Here is a 25,306-nt window from a genome sequence, read left to right as displayed (position 1 = left end):
GGTTCCCACGAGTGTCCCCCCGCAGCTGTGCCTCCCGAAACCGATTTCACTGGCCCCTGGCATCGGACTCACTGGGTGTTAAAAATGCAGATGCCCAGGCCGGCGGGTACAGCTTCATCAGAATCCTGCATCAGCGCCAAGTTCCCCGGGTGATTTGATGCCCGGGAAGAGTTTCAGAATGATTGCTACTCATGAGTCAGTAAAGCTCTCGTCGTTCCGCCATCCAGCCAATCTCTCTCAGGCTGAGCTGAAATGTATTATTTTAGGGTAATTTTCCTGGGATATTAACGCTTAAGGATTCCCTTTAAACTTTTTTACCCCTTTGAATCCAATTTCACAGAGCCAACGGAATGATCTGAGTTCATGTATTATCTAGAAGTCAGCCTCCCGCGCTCTTCTTGGAGATGGATGTGGGCGAAACCGTGAGTGGAAAACCCGCTCTCTCCACCTCCAAATGGCTCTCCGGCAGGTGTTAAGAGTCCTGCTCGTGGTGGAGAGCATGCGCTGTTTCGCTCCCATTGTGCGCGGGCTGCGACGTCCCTTCTCTGGGGAAGCTCCTTCCTCTACCTTTTCGCAGCAGTCTGAGCCTCCCTGGCGCCTCAAAGCCCAGTCCTGCCGTTTGTGTGTAATCCTCTTGTTTGTTTAATAGGAGATTCAATTTATTTCAATGTAATAGACACGTGTTATGTCCCTACTATGCACGAGCATCATGCAGGGCTTCGGGGGAAGAGGATGATTGAATAGATATAAAGGTAATAAAAAGAGGCCCCTGCTGCCTGGGAGCTGCCCACGGATGGGGAAAGACATTGTTGCACCACCGAATATAGTGCAAAGAAATAGAGTCAGTGCTAAGCAGAGGTACAGGCAACACTGGAGGGGGGTTTCATTCACAGAGGAGGGAGGGCTGCTCGCGGGCAGTGCCATCACTGTGGGACAGGATGGAAGAAGTTGACCAGAAGTCAAGGGGATTGTTGAGTGCGAGCAGGAGGGATGACCAACGTGGCAAACACTCTGTGCATAAAAGATGTCACTCTGCTTTTTTGGTCCCACGTTGTAGCTTATACATCTGAAGATAGTGGGACAAATGGGCTTTGAAAAGCTCGGTACCTGGAACCCAAGGTTGTTAAGTGAGTACGATTCGGTGTGCACCCGGCTGTGTTCACCAAAGCCCTGGGCCAGCTCGTCTTGGGTCTTTTCTGTCATTGTCATCAGCAGCCAGCCTGCTGCCCACAAATTCCAAGTGCTGACAAATGGGGCAAGTGTAATCGCACCCTGGCTTAACCCTCTCATTTGCCATAAATCAAACTAGTTATCTAGTTTGAAGAAAGAAAGAAAGAAAGAAAGAAAGAAAGAAAGAAAGAAAGAAAGAAAGAAAGAAAAGAAAAGAAAGAAAAGAAAGATCATATGATCCAGCAATTCTACTTCTGAGTATATACCTAAAAGAATTGAAAGCAGGGTCTAAAAAGGGTAGTTGTACATCCCTGCTCATAGCAGCATTATTCACCGTAGCCAAAAGGTGAAACAACACAAATGTCCATGGATGGACGAATGGAAAACCAAAATGAGGTATATGCAAATAATAGAACGCGATTCAACCTGGAAAGGAAAGGAAGGGAGTTCCCTTCCATGCTGCAGCATGGATGAACCTGGAAGACATGGTGCTCAGTGGACTAGCCAGTTACAAAAAGACAAACCCTTACACGAAGTGCTTGGAGTAGTCAGAAGCATAGACAGAAACAGAATGGTGGCTGCCAGGGACTGTGTGGAGGAGGAGATGGGGAGTTGTGTTATGTGTGCAGTTTCAGTTGTGGAGATGCTGGTGGTAATGGTTGCACAACAATGTGAAGGTACTTAAGGGGAATAGATCTGGGGTTTCAAACGATGGCTTTGGGACTTTGAATCTCCCAGCCCTCCTTTCTCTGTGTCGCTTATTCTCAGGGTGGTTCTTGTCATCCTGGCAGCTAGACTGGCCAGTGGCATCTCTGAGCTTACATGGTCCTCCTATCAACCAGTCTTAAGCATATAAAATATCATGGGAGGACTCCGATTGGTTCTGTGTGGGCCACATGACCGTCTTTGTGACCAATCATGGTGGGCAGGGAAAGTAGACCTGAGTTACCCCTGTCCCTATGGAGCCGGTGAGGCTGTGGAGCACACAACGTCATCAGGTTGCAAGAAAGAAAGGATGTTCTCCTAAAGAAGGGGTGTTGAATAGACAACCCATGACCTCTGTAACATCTGGGTTCTATCTTCCAAAGTTATTTCCACCATTTGAGGCAGGGCATGAGCACTTTGCCTGAGTTATGGAGACTGGCTCTTTTCCAATTCCACCCTCCTTTTTTTCAAGTGACCGCAGCCCTCCAGAGGGTCTCCAGGTTCACGGCACCCCAACCTCTCAGAGGAGAGGGGTTTCTACCCCAAGTCCCTCTACACTGGCTTTGAAATTGGGTGTGGCTCTGAATAGGGCAGGACAGGCACTCTCCTGATGGTCCGATTGATTTTTCAGCTTCAATCCTGTTAACCTAATGCTACCTCTCGGGACATTGAATAATGCCCACCAGAGTCTAACATCTACCCACTTAATTTCCATTTGAGAGATTGACGTGTGAGGTTGGATACATTATTACCCTGGTGTAGACAGTCAGCAGTGTTTGTGAATTAAGATTGATTACCTGGGTAGCCATCTACACGAACTGCTTAAAAGTCGTTAATTTGCGGTTGGCATTAACATGGTTGATGGATGTCATCAGATACAAATCAGAAAGAACTCTCCGCTCATTTCAGGGAGGATGGGGCCCATTGCTCCTAGCATTTCTGCATGATGGATTACCCAGTGAGGAGTTTCCCCAAGGGTGGTCCCCTCTACTACCCACTTTCCAGAAACCCAAAGAACTGGTTTAAAATACAGATTCCTGAGATTTACCCAGATAAACGGAATCAGACTCTCTGGGGATGGAACCCAGGAATCTGTATTTTTATTAAACTTCCCCAGTGAAGTTTGAGGGCCCTCCTCTGCAGTTTCCTTAAACTGTTCTGTGACTATTTCACCAGGTAGCAAAATGCAAGAGGAAGCTCTTTTCATACACGAGAGACCAAGAAATTGTTTTGTGGAGTGCATAGCCAGGCAATTGCAAGATCATGGAATGAGGAAGAGCAGAGAGCTTTCTGGCATTTGCTTTTTCTCAGTTGTCTTTAGCTCAAAAAAAAAAAAAAAAAATCCTTATGCCAAAGTGGCACATTTTGGGGTGGCAGGTTCTCATCTTCTGCAAGGACTCTCTGTCTCTCTCTCTCAGCTTTGTCTCTTGGATTTTCTCTCTCTGAACTCCTTGTGACCAGAGACAACCTGGTGAGCGTCACTGCCCCGTTCCCCGCTTCCTAAGAGACTGTGCTTGAATCGGATTTCTGGAGCGGGTGATATCAAAGTACACGTCGGAGCTCATATTCTGCATGGATTGTAGACATTGGAGAATCTTAGCGATCATCCCCGGGGTAGTGCCTCTGCACCCTTTGACTTTTTTTGTTCATTTCAGACACTGCCAATCAATCTCTGCGCTTTCTCCCACCAGGCTTGGATGCAGCTTCAAATCCTTTTCAATATAATACTGAGTTTTGATTGATTTACAGTGAAGCTTATTTATACCCAAGATCTAACTAAGCTTCAGCTTTCACTTTTGGAGAAGTGTAGGCTCAGGGAGGAAAGGTGACTTGCTCCAGGCCCAGAGCCAGGTCTGGGAATACCAGTGCTCTGGCTGTAAGCAGAGGTGGTTTTGTTTTGTTTTGTTTTGTTTTTTTGCCTTAGTGAACAGTCAGTGTTTAATCATATTTTCCAGAAATGCTGGAATTGGAGCATACGTTTGAACAGCTAAAATATAAATTTGTGTGGAATATAATCTTTTCCCTATAGGAGTGAACATTTCTTAAGTGTTATGGGAATCGTGAAGGACTGAGTATGTAAATAGCCATTGTTAAGTGGCAAGTCTGAGCATCGACAACCTGCTGACTTCCAAGAATAATTAGCAGATTAGTAGATTCCGGAAGCACTACCTATAATTTAGAGTTGTAGCCAGTGGTTCATGAACTTCACAAAGAAAGGGAGCACAAGATAGCTTAATCTGCAAATCCTTAAGTACCTGGCATCTGCGAAGAATAGAGTACATATCACTTTGTTGAGCCCTCATCTGCCACACCATATGCCAACATCCCCTAATGGGTACACTTGCTGTAATTCCCCTTGAATTTACAGTTCTCACTGTGGGGAGCTGAGCCGTTCTAGCCACTAACCAAAAAAGATGCAGTGTCATGTCCAAAGTGGCAAAATGGCTGAGTTCAACAGAGAAATCAGAGGTCTGTAGCAAGACCTCTCATTCCTAATGCAATCAATCCCATGGGCTTCCAGCGCTCATACCGAACGCTGCTGTGTCTACGCTTCATCAGTATCAGACATCAGAAGGACTTTAGAATAAATCAGTGGGGGTGAGTCCTGTCGGAGGGGGCAGGAAGTTACAGTTGAGAATCCTGCCACATGCCCAATATCGGCACCTCTGCTGACATCAGTTCTTCCTCCTCATCTCATCTGTTCCCCCACTCTCCCTCTCTCCGTGGTTATTTCTTTGCCAAGCCCTCAAGCTGGATTAATTTATAACTTTAATAATGTGGTAAAGAACCTGGAGTTATTTTGCCTGGAGAAGGTGTATAAAGTAGGTTACCTCATTTTCTCTTGTGCTTCCCCCATAAGCAGCCCATCTGCTTACTCATCTTTGCTGTTGGAATTTAGCCTTTGCATTGGAAAGTGCTCAGATTAATCTGAACTTCAGGGATAATTAAGTGTATAAAATGCATGTGTTTCTTGCTTTTTGAGTGGAAGTAGTAAGAAGAAGAGAAAACTGGAAAATGGGGAGAAATGTTCTAGGAAATTAACTCAAAGTAGATCTCTTAAGATTGTGTAGGGATGGGGGCACCTGGTCGGTTGGTAGAGCATGCAACTCTTGATCTTTGGGTCATGAGTTCAAGCCTCACATTGTGCGTAGAGATTACTTTAAAAAAGTATTCAAAAAACCCACAAATTTTGTAGGGATGTTAGGTACAGTTTCCCAAAGCAACTTCTGAATAAGAAAAATAGAACAGATTACATCAATTTCAAAAAAGAATCTTCTTGCCAAAGAAAACATAATTTCTTTTTTTTTTTTTAAAGATTTTATTTATTTATTTGACAGAGATAGAGACAGCCAGCAAGAGAGGGAACACAAGCAGGGGGAGTAGGAGAGGAAGAAGCAGACTCATAGCAGAGGAGCCTGATGTGGGGCTCGATCCCATAACGCTGGGATCATGCCCTGAGCCGAAGGCAGACGCTTAACCGCTGTGCCACCCAGGCGCCCCGAAAACATAATTTCTGTCTTTATTTTTATTTATTCTTAGATTTCCAATAAAATGTCATATATATGCACACCTCTCTCTCTCTCTCTCTCTCTCTCTCTATATATATATATATATGGCATTTATATTTATACACTGAGAGATATACACATATATGGCATATATATATATATATATATATATATGGCATTTATATTTATACACTGAGAGATATACACATATATGGCATATATATATATATATATATGGCATTTATATTTATACACTGAGAGATATACACATACATGGCATATATATATATATATATATATATGGCATTTATATTTATACACTGAGAGACCAACGGGGAAAAATTTGTAGGCTAAGGCAGTTAAGATCTTACAGATAGTCTAAGATTCAAAATTCACACATGGCAGAGATATATTAATAAATGTAAGTGGATTCTTTATTTGGGCTTGAATAAATTGGAAAGAATATAGAATTAAAATGGGAAAACTATGTTTTTTCTTCTCTTTAGATCAAATTCAGACTTGCTCTGAATCGAGCACTGAGTAGTCCCATAATGTACATATTAGTTCATGCCTTGCAAATTGCTTTCCTATCTGCTACAGCCTTGGACGTTTCTGCAATCCTAAGTTGTGTGTACTGTTGTGATTATTTAATTTTCTACATGTTCCCGACGAGGAAACAGTGCTCTGGAGAAGTTGATCACTGTAGAACATGAAGCAGCCAGTAACGTGGCAAGGCTGGATGAATCCAGATCGTCATCACATTTGTTTGGTAGTGTTGGGTGTGAGCGTAGGCTCTAGGTTGGGCAGCAGGCGGGCACAGGGGCCAAAGGCAGCAGAAACAGTCCCTGGCTCCGCGACCCCACAACAACGGAAGATCAGCGTATACAAACTATGTGAAACTACTGGATTGAGGAAGATTTGTGGGTTGATTCTAAGAGGTGCCAAAGGTCCTGTAATGCCTCCCAGAGAGAGTCCACCTGGGGGTTGATGATAAGCAGGATTGATGGGGTGGGGAGTTCAAGGGCAGAGGGCAGAGATGCACGTGCCCCGTGGGTGGGAAGACACAAGTAATCCAGTGTGGCTCAACCCACAGCTTCGTGCTCTTTGAACACTTCTCTTTCACTGAAAGATGAAATTATTATTGAAATCTGTTTTTATTTTGTTCCAAACCAAATGGAATGGGAATTCCCTAAGAATTGGGATTTCTTAGTGATTTCAGAAAGACTAATTCTCATGGGACCCACCTGGATAGTTAGACGCCTGGCTCTCACGGATGCTGTCAATGAAGAAAACTTGTCTCTTTGCAAAGTTTCAATTCAAGTTATGCACGACTTTCTTTGACATAAAAAGGTAAAAATCCAAGAAGAATATTGGCAAACTCAAATCTGTCCTCTTCACTAACCTATCAGTTTGAATAATAATTCTTTACAGATTGTTTTGTGACAGGACCACAGAAAAAGTTACACATGGTATTCTTAAATTGTAATGAAATTGCCATCAAGTTTTGGGGGTCTAATATTTCCTGAGAAGCAGGCGATAAAATTCAGAAGATCAGTATATGCAGTTTTTCTGGGCTCTGCTGGAATGATGAATAGTTTGGACTTGGTTTGCGTTGGGAAGGAGATACAAGGCGAGATCAGTTACGGGTGACCTTGGACTTCATTACTGCAGGGCAGTCTGTGACGCAGTGCTCTTCTCCGAACACATATGAAGGCAAAGGCTGGGGGCAGAGAGTGAGGAAGGCATGGTCTAGGCCACTGGGCTGCCCGTGCAAACAGTGCTTGCAGGGAGGACGCCTTTTATTTTTTTTTTTTTAAGAGAGAGAGAGAGCGCGAGCATGCACCTGCAAGCAGGGGTCATGGGGAGGGGCAGAAGGAGAGGGAGAGAGAGAATCTTAAGCAGACTCCATGTTCAGTGTAGAGCCCCACGTGGGGCTCCATCTCTCAACCCTTAGCTCATGACCTGAGCTGAAATCAAGAGTCCAGCGCTTCACTGACTGAGCTGCTCCTGGGTCCCAAAGCGAGGCCGTCTTCTAATTGAACCGATGCCACGAAGCAGATTCCTGGCCTTCTTAGCAGCTTCCCTTATTTGTTTTTCTGGTTACAAAAGTCTGTATCCTCACTGCTAAAAAAATTCACGTATTATGAAATGTCTAATGTGCAAAGTGAGGGTTCTCCGTCATCTCTGAGGAAAACCACCATCAACAGTTGGGTATTCTTCTTGGAATTGTTTTTGGCTCATACTGCGACTTATTTATTTATTAACGGAGAAAGATCAAGGAACGTATTTTGAACTCTGTTGATAATTTAATATCTCTGTGTATTAAAACAACCACCACCCCCCTGGGCCTGGGCCCGCCCTGCTGTCTGGCTGTGTCTCTGGCCCGCAGCTGGCCTGGTTCTTGCATCCATGGTCCCCCGGTCAGGGTTTGTTCAGGTACCAAAATAGCATTGCTCCAGGGGTCGTGTTTTCGTCAACAGAAGCCACGTACGAGCTCTGGGCACCAGGCGAAAGCTCGCTCAGGGGCCGGCTTGTTCTTGCCGTGCGTGCCTTCTGGACTGGAAACTTGTAGGGGTGTTTTAGGGGGTGTTCTTGCTCAAGGAGACTGAAAGTCAAGGTGGGTCAGAATATACCTTCTGGAGTTGGGTGGCATCTATGTTTCTTAACCTCACTAAGCCTCCTTTTCCTTTCTTTGTAAATGGAAGTAATCATGGTACCTACATTATAAAACTGTTTCCGTGGGGATTAAATGAAATCCTTTACATGGAGCACTAGCCTGGTGTCTGGGATGTTGTAAGTGCCTGGAAATGATATGTCCTCTTGCTAGCTGTGCAGGCTCAGGAGGACAGGGACTGGTTGTCTTTTTCCTTCTGTATCTCTAGTGCTCAGTCCATGGAAGATTCTGGTTAAATATTTGTGAAGAAACGAATTCCCACTGTTGCCTCCATTGTCCCCACTGACGAGGCCAGTCCCTCAAGCTAGAAAGAGAATCCAGAAAGGAGAGTTGGAAGGCCAGTCATTAACTAGTCTTCTGGAAGTATGACCTGGGTAGAAAGTTGGAGCTTGCTGCCCAAACTGGGAAGCTGCCACGCAGGTCCCTCTGCTGAAGGGGGTCCGCCGAGGAAGCCGGGGATGAAGTCTGCGGCAGAGGCAGGTCTGGATGTACCATTGGTCAGCAGGCTGGCATTTAGGAAGAAGAGCTGGGTGTATTTTGAGGGGAGAAAAGAACAAGGTGGAACCCCCCCCCCCCACTATAGCATGTTTCCACCTCGCCTCACCATGACGACCTTCCGAAAGCAATGGCTGTTGCTTCACTCTTACCTTGCAGATCTTCAGCAAATGTCCCTCTGGTTAGCTCCCCACATAATCTACAAATGCGGTCCCAGCTCAGCCAAGTGGACTCAGTCAATGAGCCGCTATCTGAAACTGATTCCTTGCGTCTGTCAGAATAACACAGAGCACTCCCGTCATCTGGCTGCTGATGAATCCCATGGCTTTCTGCCAGAGCGTTCCAGCAGCCAGCTATGCCGCGATCTCTTTAGCCCCGTGAAGGGAAGGGCCCACTGCCCAGGATGGATATGCACCGACATCCATTGTGTGGGGCCACTGCTGAGTATAATGGTGCTGAGGCTTATTAGCTGTTATCGTAGGCAAGGTCTTCTGGGATTTCTCTAGCCTGTAATTGGCTTTTACTGTTGTGGGTTCTGTGAGTGTCAGAAATAATGAGATGACATTTGGATCTGACATGGCATCATTAGAGGACTGGTAGTGCAGATTACGAACATGCATTCACATAAGGGAGAAGAATAAATCAAGAGGGAAAATGCTTGAAGAGTCAGGAGGGCTGTGTCCAAATATATACTCTTTCGGTGTATATTAACGCCAGCAATTAATAACCCACAGCCCTCTCCTCCAGGGGCTTGTAGGTTCCTAGCTAAAATGACATTTCTCAGGCCTTCGAGAAACCCCTGGTGAGGGGCTTTGTGAGCAAGTCTGAAGATCATCTGTGCCATGCACAAGTTGGATGGAGTTCGGATTAGTCCAAAAGGAGTGGGCGGCAGGGCATGGGATAGCCCACCTTGCCGAAATGGAAGTATCCTGAGCACTGTTTTATATGCCTCTGCACGATTCCAGTGATATTATGGTTTTTGAAAAAAAAAATTATTTAGCAATTTATAACAGTCATTAAATTGCTATGACTTAGGGGTGAGCTGCATTATCCCACCCCCCACCCCAAGAAACACTGCAAGCTCTGTATTTCACCACACTCAGGAACAAACCAGTGCAAGTGTTTGTGTCTGGCTATAGAAATCCCTTCCTCATGCGCTGAGCATTTGTGAGAGTTCGCACAGCTCTGCTCATTATAAATTCAGAAGCCTTGGCGCCATTGCTCCTAGGCAGCAGGTGATCGGAAGGGAAGGGAAGGGAAGGGAAGGGAAGGGGAGGGAAGGGGAGGGAAGGGAAGGGAAGGGGGCAGTGCTTGTCGGTTACCTGTTATGTGCCATCCTTGCCTACAAACAGTCGGAATGTCAACCCAGGTCTTGTAGTTTCAAACGTCGTATCTTTTACCTCCAAACCCCTATCCCGAGCCAGTGTGTTTGCTACCCCAACGAGGACTACGTACCTCATGCTTTTGGAGAGGGTGGGGTGTCTGTCCGTGCTGTCCCTGCCTGTCCCTGTCTGTCTCCATCTGTCCCAGCGGAGCTTTCTCTGTCTCTGCCCACTTTGAAACTCTCTCCTTACCGTCATTTTTTTTATATTGAAGGGAAATATACATGCAGAAAAGTGCCCAAATCATAAGTGCTCAGTTGAGAGAATTCTCGTAAACTCTAATCAGCATCCTAGGAGCCCCTTTATGCCCGGTTCTAATCGCTGCCTCTCCCCAACGGCGGCCATGCCCCTAATTCCTAACAGCATAGATGCATTTGCCTGTTTTTACAGTTGAAATGAACGGAATCCGTTGGCTTCTTTCACTTGGCATTTTGTTTATGAGGCTTAGCCACATTGTGTGTAGTTGAAAACTCGTTCTCGTTCTCACTGGGCCCTGTTTCATTGTGCGCACATACCATGGTCTATTTATCCATTCTGCCACTGATGGGCATTGGGAAGTTTCCAGTTTGGGGCTGTAATGGGAAGTGCTCCTGGGAACATTCTAGAAGACATCTTCTGTTAAGCATATGCCAATATTTCTGTTGTGCATAATTTAGAATAAGAAATGTTAGCTTCCCTTTACTGTAATTGTAAATTGTACTTGCCCTTCAGCCATCTCAGTCTTCACTGAAGTGAAGAGGGAGACTGAGCGGTGATTAAACCGTGCACGCAGGTGTACAAGAAATATCACTGAAGTTTTAAAAATTTAAACCTAAGTTTTAGCTCCAAGTCTTTGTACTACCAGACTAGGGGAATCCCTTCTCAGTTGTTGTGGGATTTCCCCCGTACCCTGTGGTGCCTGTGACCAGAGCTGGGAAAGGGAAAGGGTCTCCAGCCACTGTCTGTCGCTCTGCTGAACAGCTCATTCTTCAGAATGAGGGGCCATTCTGTGCTGTGCTAGGGGCTGGAGTTGTGGGGAGCCTGGGATCCTCGATGCCTCTGAGCATATCCTTTGGGGTCCTCTGTGGGTCCAGCTCTTGGAGGTGAGGGAAGAGGGGAGGCTAGATCCCTGCTGTTCTCCTCCCCATCTCAGGGAAGTCTCTTCTTCAACAGGAGACTTCCCCGCACCACCCTGCTTCTTGGAGCCCCACTACCTTTTCCGCCAGCTCTGTCTAGTGTTGGGCTCAGGATTTAGAAAACAAAAGCCAAGAAGTTTTAGGCTGGTGGCTTTCTGCCTGGCATATTCCTTCCCTGAAGCAATGAAACATAGAATCTGCTTCAATGGGGAAAGGCGACAAATGCGGAGAAGAATAGAAATCATCTTAAAGTATCACAGTCTTTGCTTGACTAAGATGTTGGGAGCGTGGTGGCCACAGACACATGTGACCTGTGTGGTGACATTGACATGATCTGCTGTCTGTGACCTGAGGGGCCACAGGGTCCCACTTGGGCATGGTGGTTTCTCTCTTATGGGGACGCTTGTGACCCCTGTTTGTCCTCTTGCAGGAATTGGGGAAATGGGCTTGGGTAGAGAGGAGGGAGGCAGGAGAGACAGAGAGTGGAGAGAGATGCATGGAGAGGTTTTTGGAGAAGTCACATCATCAAAACACAGCAGTTACGGTTGCAGGACACATGCTAAAATGGCTGACATACGGACAATCTGACAGAATGAGAGTGTTGTATCCTAAGACAAGCCAGCAAGCTCGTGTGGTGGGGAACACTCATGTCATATTCATGTCCTAGGACTCTGGGGACAAGGTACCACAAACGGAGTGGCTTAAAATAACAGAAATGTATTCTTACACAGTTCTGGTGTCTAGAAGTCCAAAATCAAGGTGTTGGCATGGCCATGCTTCCTCTGAAGGCAGGAAGGAAGAATCCTTCCTTGCCTTTTCCTGGCTTCTGGTGGTTGCCCACAGTCGTTGCTGTTCCTAGATGCGTTACTCCAACCTCTGCCCCATCCTCACATAGCCTCTTCCCTCTATACATATAGAGTGTTTTCTCTTTTTATAAGACTATCAGTCATTGGATTAAGGTCCACGCTGACACACCTCATCTTACCTGATGACACCTGCAAAGACCCTATTTCCAAATATATATATATATGTATATATATGTGTATATGTGTATGTATATATGTATGTATGTGTATGTCCATTTTCTCTCCAGCCTCTCAATGGATTGAATACTGCACACCCACATTGGGGAGGTCTATCTGCTCTACTCAGTCCACCAATTCAAACGCTAATCTCTTCTGAAAACACCCTCATAGACACACCCAAAAATAATGTTTAATCAGATATCTGGGTATCCCATGGCCTGATCAAGTTGAGACAGGTTTTGAATATATAATTTAAATTATATATTAATTAAGTTACTGGTTTTTTAATTACACAAGAATCTTTGAGAAATAAGTGCAGAATAAAAAAATTGACCCAAAAGCAAAAGAAAAGCAAGTAAAAATCAATATGTTTACTAATTAGTGTAGAAATGATACAAAAGAGAGTTAAAATTCTCAATGAGGAAAACCCAAAATGTGTCCAATTGTATAAAGCCTCTTCCCTTGCAAGAAACAGGGACAGAGCTGAAGACCCAGTTTGTTTCTGCTGCTGAAAAATGTACAAGATAACTGAGAAAACCCAGCTATTTATAAAAGTGTGGGTAGGTTAAGAAGAAACATGGAGGGATGGTGCAGGGCCCTGGGGACGTTCCTACCACCCCTTGGCTGGAGGGGCAATTGCTGGAACCTGGCGGGAATGGCTGAAGCTGGAGGAGACGACCTCCCAGCAGGAGCTGTGGCCTTTGGTAGAGGGACCTGCCCACACTGCAGAGACCAGAAGTGAGCCAGGGGACACACATACCCCAGCGTCACTTTCCTCCCTCCTTCTACTCCCTGGCGGTGTTAGTCATAGAGAATCAAGTGGAAGTGCCGCGGGTCCCCTGAGAGCCTCCAGCACACAGTGCAGAGCGGAGGAGGGCAGAGGGGAGAGTGGGAGGGTCAGTGGAAACCATCCAGACATGAAGCTGGGGTTCCTCTGCTAGGGTGACGGTGGGGTCAAGAGGGTTTGCCTTGCCGGCGTCCAGGGCTGAGGAGGAACAAGCTCAGAGAGTGGGTGGAAGTCTACGCCACTGAGAAGGTCCACCTGCAGCCAAGGAGTTACAGTTCACGGCGGTGCAGTTTCTGTAGGGCGATTGCTAGTTTTCAACCAGCAGAGTGAGTTTCATTCTTTCCATGGAGGAAAAAGCAATCTAGACCCTTTTGGGTAGAGACTTAAAGAAAACACCAAAATCTTATGGCCACGACCAGTTGTGCTAAGAGCTGGAACAATCCTAGAATAGAGACTGACAAAGCCCCCAATAGATACCCGATGGGATTATGTTACATAAGGAATTCAAACCTCAGATTGGTTCCAAAAATCTAAATACTTCAAATGGATATTAATTTAATTTAAATTATCTGGAATAATTAATTCAAAATTTCTCCTCGAAGCATAGTCTTCCCCCCCCCCCTTTTTTTGGGTCATTTATGAGAAGTAGAATTAAATAAATAGATTTTTCAGGAACATGGCACATCATTCTTTTTCCTTTTCTCCTCTTGACAAATGAACTCAAAGGTGACATACATAGATGTGTTTTTTTTTTTGCTTGTGGGCATTTAAAATAATTTTTCTTATGTAAGTCAAATGAAACATTACATATTAATTTGTACAGTAAGATTTATTGAGGTTTCTGGAGCTGTTAGGAGTTTTCAAATATGTGCTTAAAAACTTCTGGGCCATTTCTGTGATTTATTGTGAGGTAATACATAAATACACATTTAGGTGCCCATTAAGAATAGATTTGAGTCCCATAATATGGAAATTACTCAGCTCTTCGTACTTCATAATACATCACATTAGCTGGCAGTATGGAGCCATTACGATATTAACATAGATTCAGTGTAATAGAAATATACTTACAAGAAGGTTAAAAGAACAAGATCCTCTTCTAATGGCCCTTTGAGCCACTTGGAACAAGGTAATGCTTTGTTGGCATATTTGTAAAAATTTGAATAATAAGATATTAAGATTTTTAAAATATTGATTTCTGAGTACTATTTTAAAATACCATTTCTCGTAAAATATTAAAAAATGTGAGCATTCAAAATAGCCAGATGGGGCTGTTTTTCCTCTTCCATTTTGAAGATGACGAGGGGTCTGTGGAACATTATATTGAGGAAGGCTCTCAGAGAGCCTATTAAGGAAGGTCTCTTCTGCCTTCCTGGAGGTGGATGGATGCCGGCCGGAAGTTGGCAACCACACCTCCGGAAGGAGTGTGGAAACAATGGCGTGGCATGTAGAGCAAAGACCGATGGGGCACTTGACTAGAATAGGAAGAGCAGAGATGAAGAATTTTGCCCTGAGGGTCCACTAAAGCTCTAAACCACTAAAGCTGGTTCACATTTCATTTCAGTTTTTACTGAGTCAGTCATGTGAGCGCTATTTCTGCCGCTGGTCTTTTGTGGTGGGTCTCCATTTCCAGTCTCTTCATTGTGGTTGAAGCCATGGGTAAAGCAATGCGGAAATAGAGGCAAACACCCTGGGATAATTGCAGATTCCTCTCTCCCTGTGCCAGGTTCAAAACCCATCTAAAGACTGGAGTTACTGGGACCCAAGCTCTGCTGGGTCTGGAACACACATTTCATAGTTTCACACAACATCTCATTGGTTAAAAACAATCCTGCAGACACCATGCTGAGTGCGGAGCCTGACACAGGACTCGACCTCATGACCCTGAGATCATGACCTGAGCCGAAATCAAGAATCAGATGCTTAACCCACTGAGCCACCCAGGTGCCCCCAAGGATTGTTCCATCTGCAGAAGGGCAGGTGACCTGGGGACCCCCGAGCTTGCGGCTTGTGTGTGAAGGGAGAGCCGTCTTGTTGGGGACTGAGCCCTTAAGCTGTGGAGTCTAACTCCAGAAGACTGGTGTCAGAACTGCACTGCAAAATTGTGGGAGCCAAGTCACATTAATGGTGAACACATAGAGAGAGGGCCGCAGCCTCCTCAGCTATACACCTGCCCAAGAGATACTCCAGTATCTTCCTGAGAGCTCATGCCCCCATCCCCCATCTAGCTAGAATGGATCTGTCACTTGCAAATCAAAGAAACTCTGGTAGTCTGGTGGGGGGGGTGGGTAAGGAGGAGGCCATCAGAGGCCCTCCCTGCTGAGATCTTGGTGAGAATATTTTCTGGAATATTTTCCAGAAAATTTTAACTTAATTTTAGGTGTAAAAAGGTACAGGCTTTTTTTTTTTTCCTTTCCCTTTTTTCATTGCGGCATTCATGTTTTTTTCCCCCTACTCTTTTTGGTTCCTTATGTTATTGCTGGAATGTGATTCATTGGACTATCAGTATTGGTTTAGCTTTCTTTTCAGTGAATTTAGAAAATCTTCCAGTGATGTCACTCATTTAAATTACTTGTGAACAAATGTTAAAGGGAATTTTATCCGGAACATCTGTCAACCCCAGGAGTCTTTAGGGAGGGGGTCTTTTGTGAGCTTCCGGGGTATTTCTGATGACCCCGAAGCTGGAGCTGCAGCATAACGCTTTCATCATTCCTCTAGGTTCATGTTTCTGTGATCCCTTATCCGTCCCTCATAACTGGTAATAAACCTAAAAATAAACAAAAAAGGACATGGTAGTGCTTTTGTTCTAAGAGGCAGGAAGCAGGGGGCTAGTATTTTTTTTTTTTTTAAAGATTTTATTTATTTGAAAGAAAGGGAGTGAGTGAGAAAGTGGGGAAGGGGAGAAGGAGAGGGAGAAAGAGAATCCCCAGTGAGCAGGGAACCTGGCAACGACAACTCGACAGCTGGAGGGGCTGAATCCCAGGAGCCTAGGATCAGGACCTGAGCCAAAGGCAGACGTCTGCTCAATGGACTGAGCCGCCCAGGTGCCCTGGGGGGCTAGTATTTTATTTCCGAGCCAGGCTTGGGCTGGAGAGAGGAGCCCGAGGTGGAGCTGGGGGACGTCGCTGGAGAGAACAGAGCAGCATTAACCCTGCAGACTGGGGGTGGGGGGGTGGGGGGGTGGAGGGGAGGAAGCCCTTGGGAGGGTTTAGAGATGGAGAAAAAAGGAAGAAAGAAGGAGACTTAGGGTAGCGGCAGAGCCACCGGTGACTGCCTCCGACCTCCGTCTTAGCCCTGGCCACAGTCCACTGGACCTCCCAGTGAATAAGCACTTCACGTTTATACTCTAAGCCCCTCTCCACTGGGCGTAAGGTGTTTACCGTGCACTGTTGGTCGTGTCAGTCACCCCAGAGCTTCCTCTCAAAACTCCAGTGACACGTAACCTACGTGACTTTCTCCAGTTATATCCAGGGAATAATTTGATTTCTGATACCTCATGCAAAGTGATGGCCAGGGCTCAGCCTCATGTTTTGGAAACCTCCATCATGACCCCTGCCTGCCCGCCACCCTTGTTCTGGGGCCAACTGCCAAGCCTGGCTGACATTCAAACCTGGAACCCCACGAGTGCCAGAGAGACAGATCAATGCCAATGAATTTCAGAGTAATGGAAATGTAGAAGCTTGTACGCTGAGATCTCAACAGGCAACAGACTATTTTTTCGTATTGTTGATGTACTTTGTAAATGACAAAATGAATAGACATTGATTGCTAAAAATTCAAGCCCAACAGAAGAATATAAAGTAAATAGTGGGTGTCTTCTATTCCGTACCCCCTGTCTTCGAGTCCAACTCATTACATGTAACACTGCTAACAGTTTGGTGTGGTCTTCCATACACTTAGCCTTGCTCGTGAACACACACACACACACACACACACACACACACACACACACACTTCCAGGACTTTTGTTCTTTTCATTTTGATAAAAAAAAAATCTGATGATGCAAGTCTTTCACTTTGCCATCGGCAGAATCTACCCAGGATGCCTTACGTGTTGGTGTAGTTTACCGCTGACCTCTGACCTCTGTTCCTTAGACTTGCTTGGCCTTAGCTCATTGAACCACCCCCATTGATTGATATGTGGGTCATCTCTACTTATTTGATCATTCAATAAATATTTATTAGGCATTTATAAAATGCTAGCCTCTGGGGCACCCGGTGGCTCAGTCAGTTAAGCATCTGCCTTCGGCAAGGTCATGATCTCAGGGTCCTGGGATCAAGCCGCACGGGGGGCTCTTCGCTCAGTGGGGAGTCTGCTTCTCCCTCTCCCTCTGTGCTCTCGCTCATGCGCTCTCTCAAATAAATAAATAAAATATTTTTAAAAAATAAATTCTAGCTTCTGTTCTAGATTGATTCCTGCCCTCCTAGGGTTTCATGTGCCCCCTTCCTGATCGTGGGGCAGGTTTGGGGGGTATAGTGTGTCGGCGAGCATGAGGATTTTACGTGTGGATGGGTCCTGCCCAAATACCATGTACCTAACTTTAGATCGTATCTTTTAAAATCCTATAATTTTTTTTTTTTTATTTCTGTGCAGAGAGAATCAGTTCTTTTCCAGAGTCCTGTCTCCTGTGGACCCATGTGAAAGTGATTATATTTTAATCAGAAATGCTGGAAGAATAATTGAAGTCATAATGGGAGAGCTCTTCTGTCAGGGAAACACTGATGGGATTTCTCACTTGTATTTTGGCTACTCTCCTTTCTCAGCACATGTAATTTAAACTGGGCAAAGAACCATCATCCCGACACCTCCTTGGGCTCTGCAGTACCTGGGGACTGATGGAGGTCTCCAGTGAAATCTGACCTCTTTCTAGAACTTCTGAGGAAGGCAGGAGTGTTTTAGAAATCTGGAAGTCTGTTTCAGACTCTTGGCAGTGATTTCAGTTGACTCTCTCAGCTTGTGTGGGTGGGATAAGCCTGCCCGAGAACAGGGAAAGCAGCTTTGGAGAAAGAATCCTGTTACAGTTTCTGATGTTTTCAAATGAACAGACTATAAAGCATTAATTTAAGTCAGACCTGTGATGTTAATACAATGTTTTTCTTTTGCTCAGTGATCTCTGACTTCATGTTTCAATGTTTTCATCATCTCTGGATATAGAGCAGAGTAATTGTTGCTGTCTGCACCTGCCACGAGTGCAAGGAAACCAGGGTGGCTTTAAGAAAAGCAGGCATTAGGTTCTCCATCAATGTGGTCTGGGTTCTCTAATCCCTTTTTCTTAGGTGTTCCCGGGAATCTCTGCTTGGGGAGGGAGGAGAAGGATACTGGCTACAGGCAGAAGAGGGGAATGTTCTATGGGAGAAGGGGTCAGAGGCACAGGAGTCCTGCAGCCAGAGTCTTGCGGTCAGATACCAGGATGGGCATTTACTAATGACATGACTGTGGGCTCGTTACTGACCTCCCCAGGTCTCTGTTTTCTCGCCTGTAGAAGTGGATAATGATACTGTGCTGCACAGGGCTGCTGTGAGACTTGCCACAGTTCTGGCCACACCCCTGGCATTCAGATGCGGATTTGGTCCACTGTGTTTAGCTGTAGGACAGATGAGGCCAGAGGGTGGGAGAGCTGGGGCGGGAGGTATGTAATTCATGCCACTTACGGTCCATGAGGGCACACACTGCTGCTCTCGCCCTACAGACCCAGGTCTCAGCCCCTGGACCATGGTTTCCTCCACGAGGGCTCTGGCCGAGTCATTTAACCTCTTTGAGCCACTCAGTCCTTGATCAGTCACAAGGAGGCCACGGCGGCACCCACACCTGAAGGGTGTTGGTGAGGACCTCGCAGGACAATGCTGGGAGGGTGTGCACTGAGCCTGGTGTGCGGAGAGAGCGCCGCCAGCGGTGGCCCTTGCCCCTCGGTGTCACTGCCATCCTCACTCCTGCCACCCCCTTCTTTTTACTTGTGCCTGAATTCCTTGAAGCGGACGAGTAATCTTTGTCAGACAGCCACACGCCCATTTGGCAGAGTGAGTTAGAAAAACCATGGTCCTTTTCCACGGTGTAGACATCAGTTCTCTGTCTTCAGCCTGGAGACGCGGCCAAACCTATAGGGCAATATTCTAGAAGACACACTACCTGTGCCTAAAGGGAAATGATTATTCTTGGCAGAGATCCCTACGGTTCCAGTGGACAAACTGACGCAAAAAACTTCACTGAGCGGTTTCATCTAAGTTGCTTGGGGAGCGTTTTGTACTAGTGTCAACGGGGCAGTGGGTCCGTGGGGTTTATTCACTCACTGTCCTCGTAACTGCAGCACTGGCCCTACTGAGATTATTTTATGAAAGGCTGGGTGACCAGTAACACTTTCCTTTACACATTCCCTAATACAGAGGGTCTTTCCCTTGCCCTTTGGTGCAGGACACTGGGATTCCAATCAGGTGGGCCCATGGGCAAGTACAAAGGTGTGTGTTCATTCATTTCTTCCTCATTCATCCAGCAAATGTTTTCTGTGCACCTGTTACACGCCAGGCACTGATCCAGGTCCCGAGAACACAGTAATGAGGAAGAAAGCTAGTGCCTGCCCTGTGGAGCCTATAATGCAGAAGTGAGAAACAGGCATCAAATAATCACACAGTGAACCACTAAAATACAAGCAACGAAACGCTAAAGAGGAGGGGCACCTAGTACGGGGTATCTAAACTACCCAGATCTGCTCCTAATGGTATGAGAGAGCGGACCTGTTCAGAAGGGACAGGGAAGGCTTTGCAGGGGAAGTGGCACTTGAATGGAAATCTGAAGGATGAAGATGGGCTAAACTGGTTCAAGGTAGAACATTCCAGAAGGATGGGGCAGCAAGTTTAAAGCATGCATGTTGCAGGAATTGAGAAAAGGCCAGTGTGGCAGTGAGTGAGGGATGAGCGAGTCAAGATGAGTCTGAAGAGGAGACACTCCCACAGGCTGTGTGGAGCCTAGTGGGCGTTGCCGGGAATTTCTCTTTTTTATTCCAGTACCGCATGGGAAACCACTGTTAGAAGGTTTTATGAATGGGTGTTTGTGTGTGTACGAGTGTGTCTGTTATATGTGACTTGATTTCCATTTTGGAAGCACCTCTGGGCTGCAGTGTGGGGTCAGGAATGGGAACCAGGGAGGGACGGTGGGCAGTTGGCCTGAGATGATTGTGGAAATGCCTGGGCCTCTGAGAGCATTCAGGAGATAAGCCTGAGCGGATGTAGTTTTGGATTCCGAAATGGAGTGGTGAAGAAGTTAGGGCTGATGTTCAGGGCGCCGACTTGCATAACAGGGTGGATGGTGGAGCCATTCATGGAGCTGGGAAACGCTGGGTCAGAGCCAGGCAGGCAAAGGAGCTGGGGTGGAGGCAGCACGTGGGAAGCCCCGAGTCCTTCCTCACAGCACTCTCTGGGCCTTGCCCCTGTCCCCCTGTAGTGCACTTTCCACAAGGAGGAACCGCCTTCTGAATTCTGGGCCACTCTCACCTCTATCAACAAGCTTCCAGATTTCTCCTCATTGAACATCACCACTTTGCCATGTTTTCGTACTCCTCAGGGGACTCAGTTCAACCCCTGAAAGAAATGCAAGTTCATCTAGACCAAGTCGAAGTCAAGTTCACTCTCCTTTTGGTAAAAAGTAACAGTATCAAGAGCCACCATTCCTTGCAGGGCGCTGTGCTTGGTCCTAACATCTGCAGCCTTGTCTGAGCTTGGGACTAAGTCAGATCTCCAGCAAGCGACGAGCCTGATTCTGGTTCAAACAGTCAAGGAATTAATTGATTGAACAGACACTCCTTGCCAAGAACCTACTTTGCTACGCTTGGCCTTTGGGTACAAAGATGGAATACAGATCTGTCCTCAGGGTGGGATGAGGAAAGAGGGGACCTACATGAGCTACTGTGTCCTGGCTTGCAGAAATGATCTGGCAGGGAGGACACATGTACTGAGACCTGGCTATAGCCAGAGCTAAGTGATGTAAGGAGTAGGTCCTGGATTAGAGAGGAGAAGGGATTCACTTGCAGGGAGGATTGGGGCAGGCTTCCCGGAGGAGGTGGTACTTGTTTGGGGGGGTGTGGGATAAATAAGAGTTCAGGATGTAGAGTGGATGAAGGCAAGACATTCTGGGCACAGAAGTCAAAGACAAAGAGCAGAAGGGCAGATGGTGGGGGCTGCTGGAATGCTGGGCGCAGGGATGGTGAAGCAGTGAGAGAGGAGGCAGAAATTAGAAAGGGCCAGATGGTGGAGACCCTCCTATGCTAAGGAGTTTGAATCTGATCCTGCTGGTGGCCACAGCTGTGACAGGTCCCTGAGGAAAGGGAGTGGGAGGACAGTGCCTCTAATTTAGAAAAATAACTCAGGTGGCAAGGGGAAGAACGGGCTGGAAAGGTGAGATGTTAGAGGCAAGTTTCCAGATTTAGGTCGCTATTATGGGCTGTATTGTGTTTCCCCAAACACCCTAACACCCTGTACCTGCCATTGTGATCTTATTTGGAAATAGAGTCTTTGCAGATGTGATCAAGGTAAGATGAGACCATTAGAATGAGTCCTAATCCGATGTGACTGGGGTCTGCATAAGAAGAGGGAGATTTAGACACAGTCACACACAGGGAGGGCGCCATGTGACAACCATGGAGGCCGGGAGTGTTGCTATGCAACGGCAAACCAAGGAGCGCCAACGAGCACTGGTGACAGAGAAGCTACTAGAAAGGCATGGAACAAATTCTCCCTTGAGCATTGCTGCCGACACCTTGCTTCCAGACTTCTGGCCTCCAGAACTGTGAGAGGGTAGGTTTGCGGAGTTTTAAGCCCCCCAGGTGAGGTGGCGTGTCATGGCAGCCAGAGGGAACCACTGTAACCACCCCCAGTACTTCCTGAAAACCAGCGGGTCTGGGCCTCAGCCTCAGCATCGCACGGAGGTGCGGTGCCCGACCGGAGCCAGAATTCAAAGCTCGAACTTTCTTGGTCCGAGGACGCGGTGAGGACCTTCAGCAGCTCAGGCAAGTCCTTGGGAGCGTGTTCTGGAAGGCGGTGGAGACTGATCCCCTTCTGCCTCAGCAGATGCCTCGAAGCACCTTCAGGAGCGAGGCTGGGAGAGGGGGTGCAGCCGAGCGGGAGGCTGCCCTGTGCTCCCCTGAAACCCCAACTCACTCCTGGAGTGAAGAAGCATTATAAGGGCAGGGGTAGAAGGGGCAGAAGTGCTGACACGCTCTGGATGCCTCTGAGACACTCTAGCCTGAGGGCTGGTCCCTCTGACAGCTAACCTGGAGTCGGATTCGCCCTGTGCCTTACATGGGGAGGCTGCTGGCGCCTCTGGGTTTAAGCCGCTGCCTCCTGTCACTGACTCAGTGACAGTTTAAAAATGAAAGTGAGAACCTCACTCCATAATTAAAGAATGCAAATCAGAGCAACAAAGAGGCCATTGTTCATGCATTGAATTGGAAAGAAATTAAATTAGGTGTTGGGGACAGGGGAGGGAGGTGGTGTGTGGCAGTCAATCTCTGAATGTTGATGGGAGTGGAAAAGTTTGCAGCCTCTCAGGCGGATCATGTCTCTCAAAATGTTTAATGCGTAGACAGGGTCCTATACAGCGTGCGTAAGTTCCTGCACTGGTACGAGTCTACCCTATGAGCGTGCTTGCAGAAACTTGTATGGGTAAGGATGCTCCCGGTAGCGCTGTTTATAATGGAAAAAATAGAAAAAAAATAGCTGGAAACAAACTTGTGATGGCTGATTGTATGGGTCAACACGACTAGACTAAGGCATGCCCAGATAGCTGGTAAAATATTATTTCTGGGTGTGTCTGTGAGGGTGTTTCCCGAAAAGAATAGCATTTGAATTGGCAGACTGAATGAAGACGGATCTCATCAACGTGGATGGACAGCATCCAACCTACTGAGAGCCTGAGTAGAACCACAAGGTGGAAGAAAGATGGATTTGCTCTCCTCTTAACTTGGGCCATCCGTCTCCTGCCCTCAGACACTGGCAGTCCTGGTTGTTGGGCCTTCAGACTCAGAGCGGGACTCCTGCCATTGACTCTCCTGGTTCGCAGGCCTTCAGATTTAAGTTGAAAACACACCACCAGCTTTCCTGGGCCATCCGGCTTATCAACAGGAGATGGTGGGATGTCCCAGTCACCATAATTGCATGAACCAAATCCTCATAATAAATCACTTTCTGTATATCTGTATATATCTTATTGGTTCTGTTTCTCTGGAGAACTCATACACAACGAAAGTGTCGTTCAGTAGGAAACTGGATAATTATATTATGTACATCCGTACAATGAATTACTAAAATTAATTGGGAGACTATTCTGGGGTAACTACTGCTGGGTGGAGTATAACTTGGTACAATCACTTTTTCGTATTTTAAAATAAAATAACTTTATTTGAGTTGAGAACACAATTCTATAACTTGGAAACTATTTGTGAGCATCTACTAAGAATGAACAAATGCATATCAGTATAACCCCCAGGTCTTCTCCTGTGTGTATTCCCCACCATCTTGCATCATATAATCAACAGAAGACATTAAGAATCTTCCCAACAGCTCCATCTGTAATAGCCCAAACTGAAAACAATGCAAATATCCCAAAACTGTAGACTGGGTCAATAAACGGTGGAATAGTCATATTATTGGAATACTACACAGCAATGAAAACAAACTGCTTCTCTACGCAACAACATAGGTAAATCTTGCAAGCATAACATTGAATTAAAGCAGCCAGGCATAAAAGAGAATGCAGCCCTACATGATTCCAGGTGTCTGAAGTTCAAAATCTCGTAAAACTAAGCTAGTGTTAGAAGTCTGGGGGGGGGGGGTGACCTTTGTTGGGGTAAGTAATGACTGGGGTGAGACATGGCGGAGTCTGTTTCTTGGCATAGGTGGTGATTACTTGAATGTGTTCACTTTGAAAATTCATCAAGCTCTACACTCATGATTTTGGTACTTGATATACATAATACTTAAACTAAAAATTATTTTAAAAATTGACACCACTCAACAACAAAAAAGAACAAACAACCCAATTTAAAAAATGGGCCAAGGACTTGAATAGACAGTCCTCCAAAGATATACGGATGCCCAATACACACATGAATGGATACTCAATATCACTAATCACTAGGGAAGTGCAGATCAAAACCGTATGAGCTACCACTTCATACCCATTAGGACAGCAATGACTTAAAACAAGAGGGAAAATGGCAGGTATTAGTAAGGATATGGGGAAATTGGATCCCTTGTACATTTCTGGTGGAAATGTAAAATTGTGCAGCTGCTGCGGAAAATGGCTGGTGGTTCCTCAAAAAATTAAACGTTAAATCACCATATGATCCAGCACTTCTACTTCTAACCATATACCTCAAAAATTTAAAGCAGGGACTCAACAGTCTTGTGTACTAATAATCAAAAGATGGAAACAACCCAAGTGTCTATTGAGAGATGAATATATCCACACAGTGGAATATTATTCAGCCATAAAAGGAATGGCTACAACAGGGATGAGCTTTGAAAACATTATGTTAAGTGAAATAAGTCAGATACAAAGGGATCAATATTGTATCAAATCCCCATGGATGAGGTACCTGAAATAGACAAATTCATTGAGACAGGAGCTAGAATGGAGGCGACCGTGGGCTGGTGGGAGGGAGAAGGAGGAGCTAGTATTTAATGAGGATGGAGTTTCAGTCTGGCATGATGAAAAGTTCTGGGAATGGAGAGTGGTGATACTGCCTATGGTTATGCATTCGACAGTTCGAATGTACTTAATGCCACTAGACGGTACACTTAAAAGGGTAAATTTTATGTATATTTTATCACAATAAAAAAGAAATATGATATAATAAGAAATAGAGATCTCTGTGAAATGAAATGATCATTAACACATATTAAGGGAAAAATCAAGAACAGCCTATATAAAGAACCTAACTCTAATTGAATATTTTAAAAGCATATGCAAATAGATGCAGTTATGTAATATTTTTACCAAGGATATGCAAGAAAAGTTGATGGTGTTTATCTTTGCAGAAAACTGGAAGTAGCAGGGAGAGCGGCTAGTCCTTTTTTATTGAAAAGCTTTCCCTGCAGGAGTCTGAGATCTTTCCCCTCCAGGCACATGCATTGTCTTTATTCAGATAACCGTAACATAACATGGGAGGAGGGGGTGCCTGGAAGTTCCCCTGTATTCACCTTCTCCAGATTGCAGGCCAGTCCTCTGCGGAGCAGTCCCAAGCCCAGGGTGGAAAACAAGCCCGCAGAGCTGGATTAGTGCACCCCTGAACCTCCCCAGGACGGTGTGACACAGGACAGGCTGACCACTGCCTTTCCGTCCTGGAATGAGCAGAGCCTGTTAGCCTGGGGCTCCAGTTTATAGAAGACCCAGTCTAGTTCATTTTTATAAGCCAAATTATAGAACTCTTCACCTTTGTTTTATGTGGTTGTTTG

The sequence above is a fragment of the Ursus arctos genome, unplaced genomic scaffold (genome assembly GCF_023065955.2).
Source record: "Ursus arctos isolate Adak ecotype North America unplaced genomic scaffold, UrsArc2.0 scaffold_7, whole genome shotgun sequence".
Taxonomy (NCBI): Eukaryota; Metazoa; Chordata; class Mammalia; order Carnivora; family Ursidae; genus Ursus; species Ursus arctos.
The sequence above is the reverse complement of the archived record's forward strand: the minus strand, read 5'-3'. Positions refer to the sequence as shown.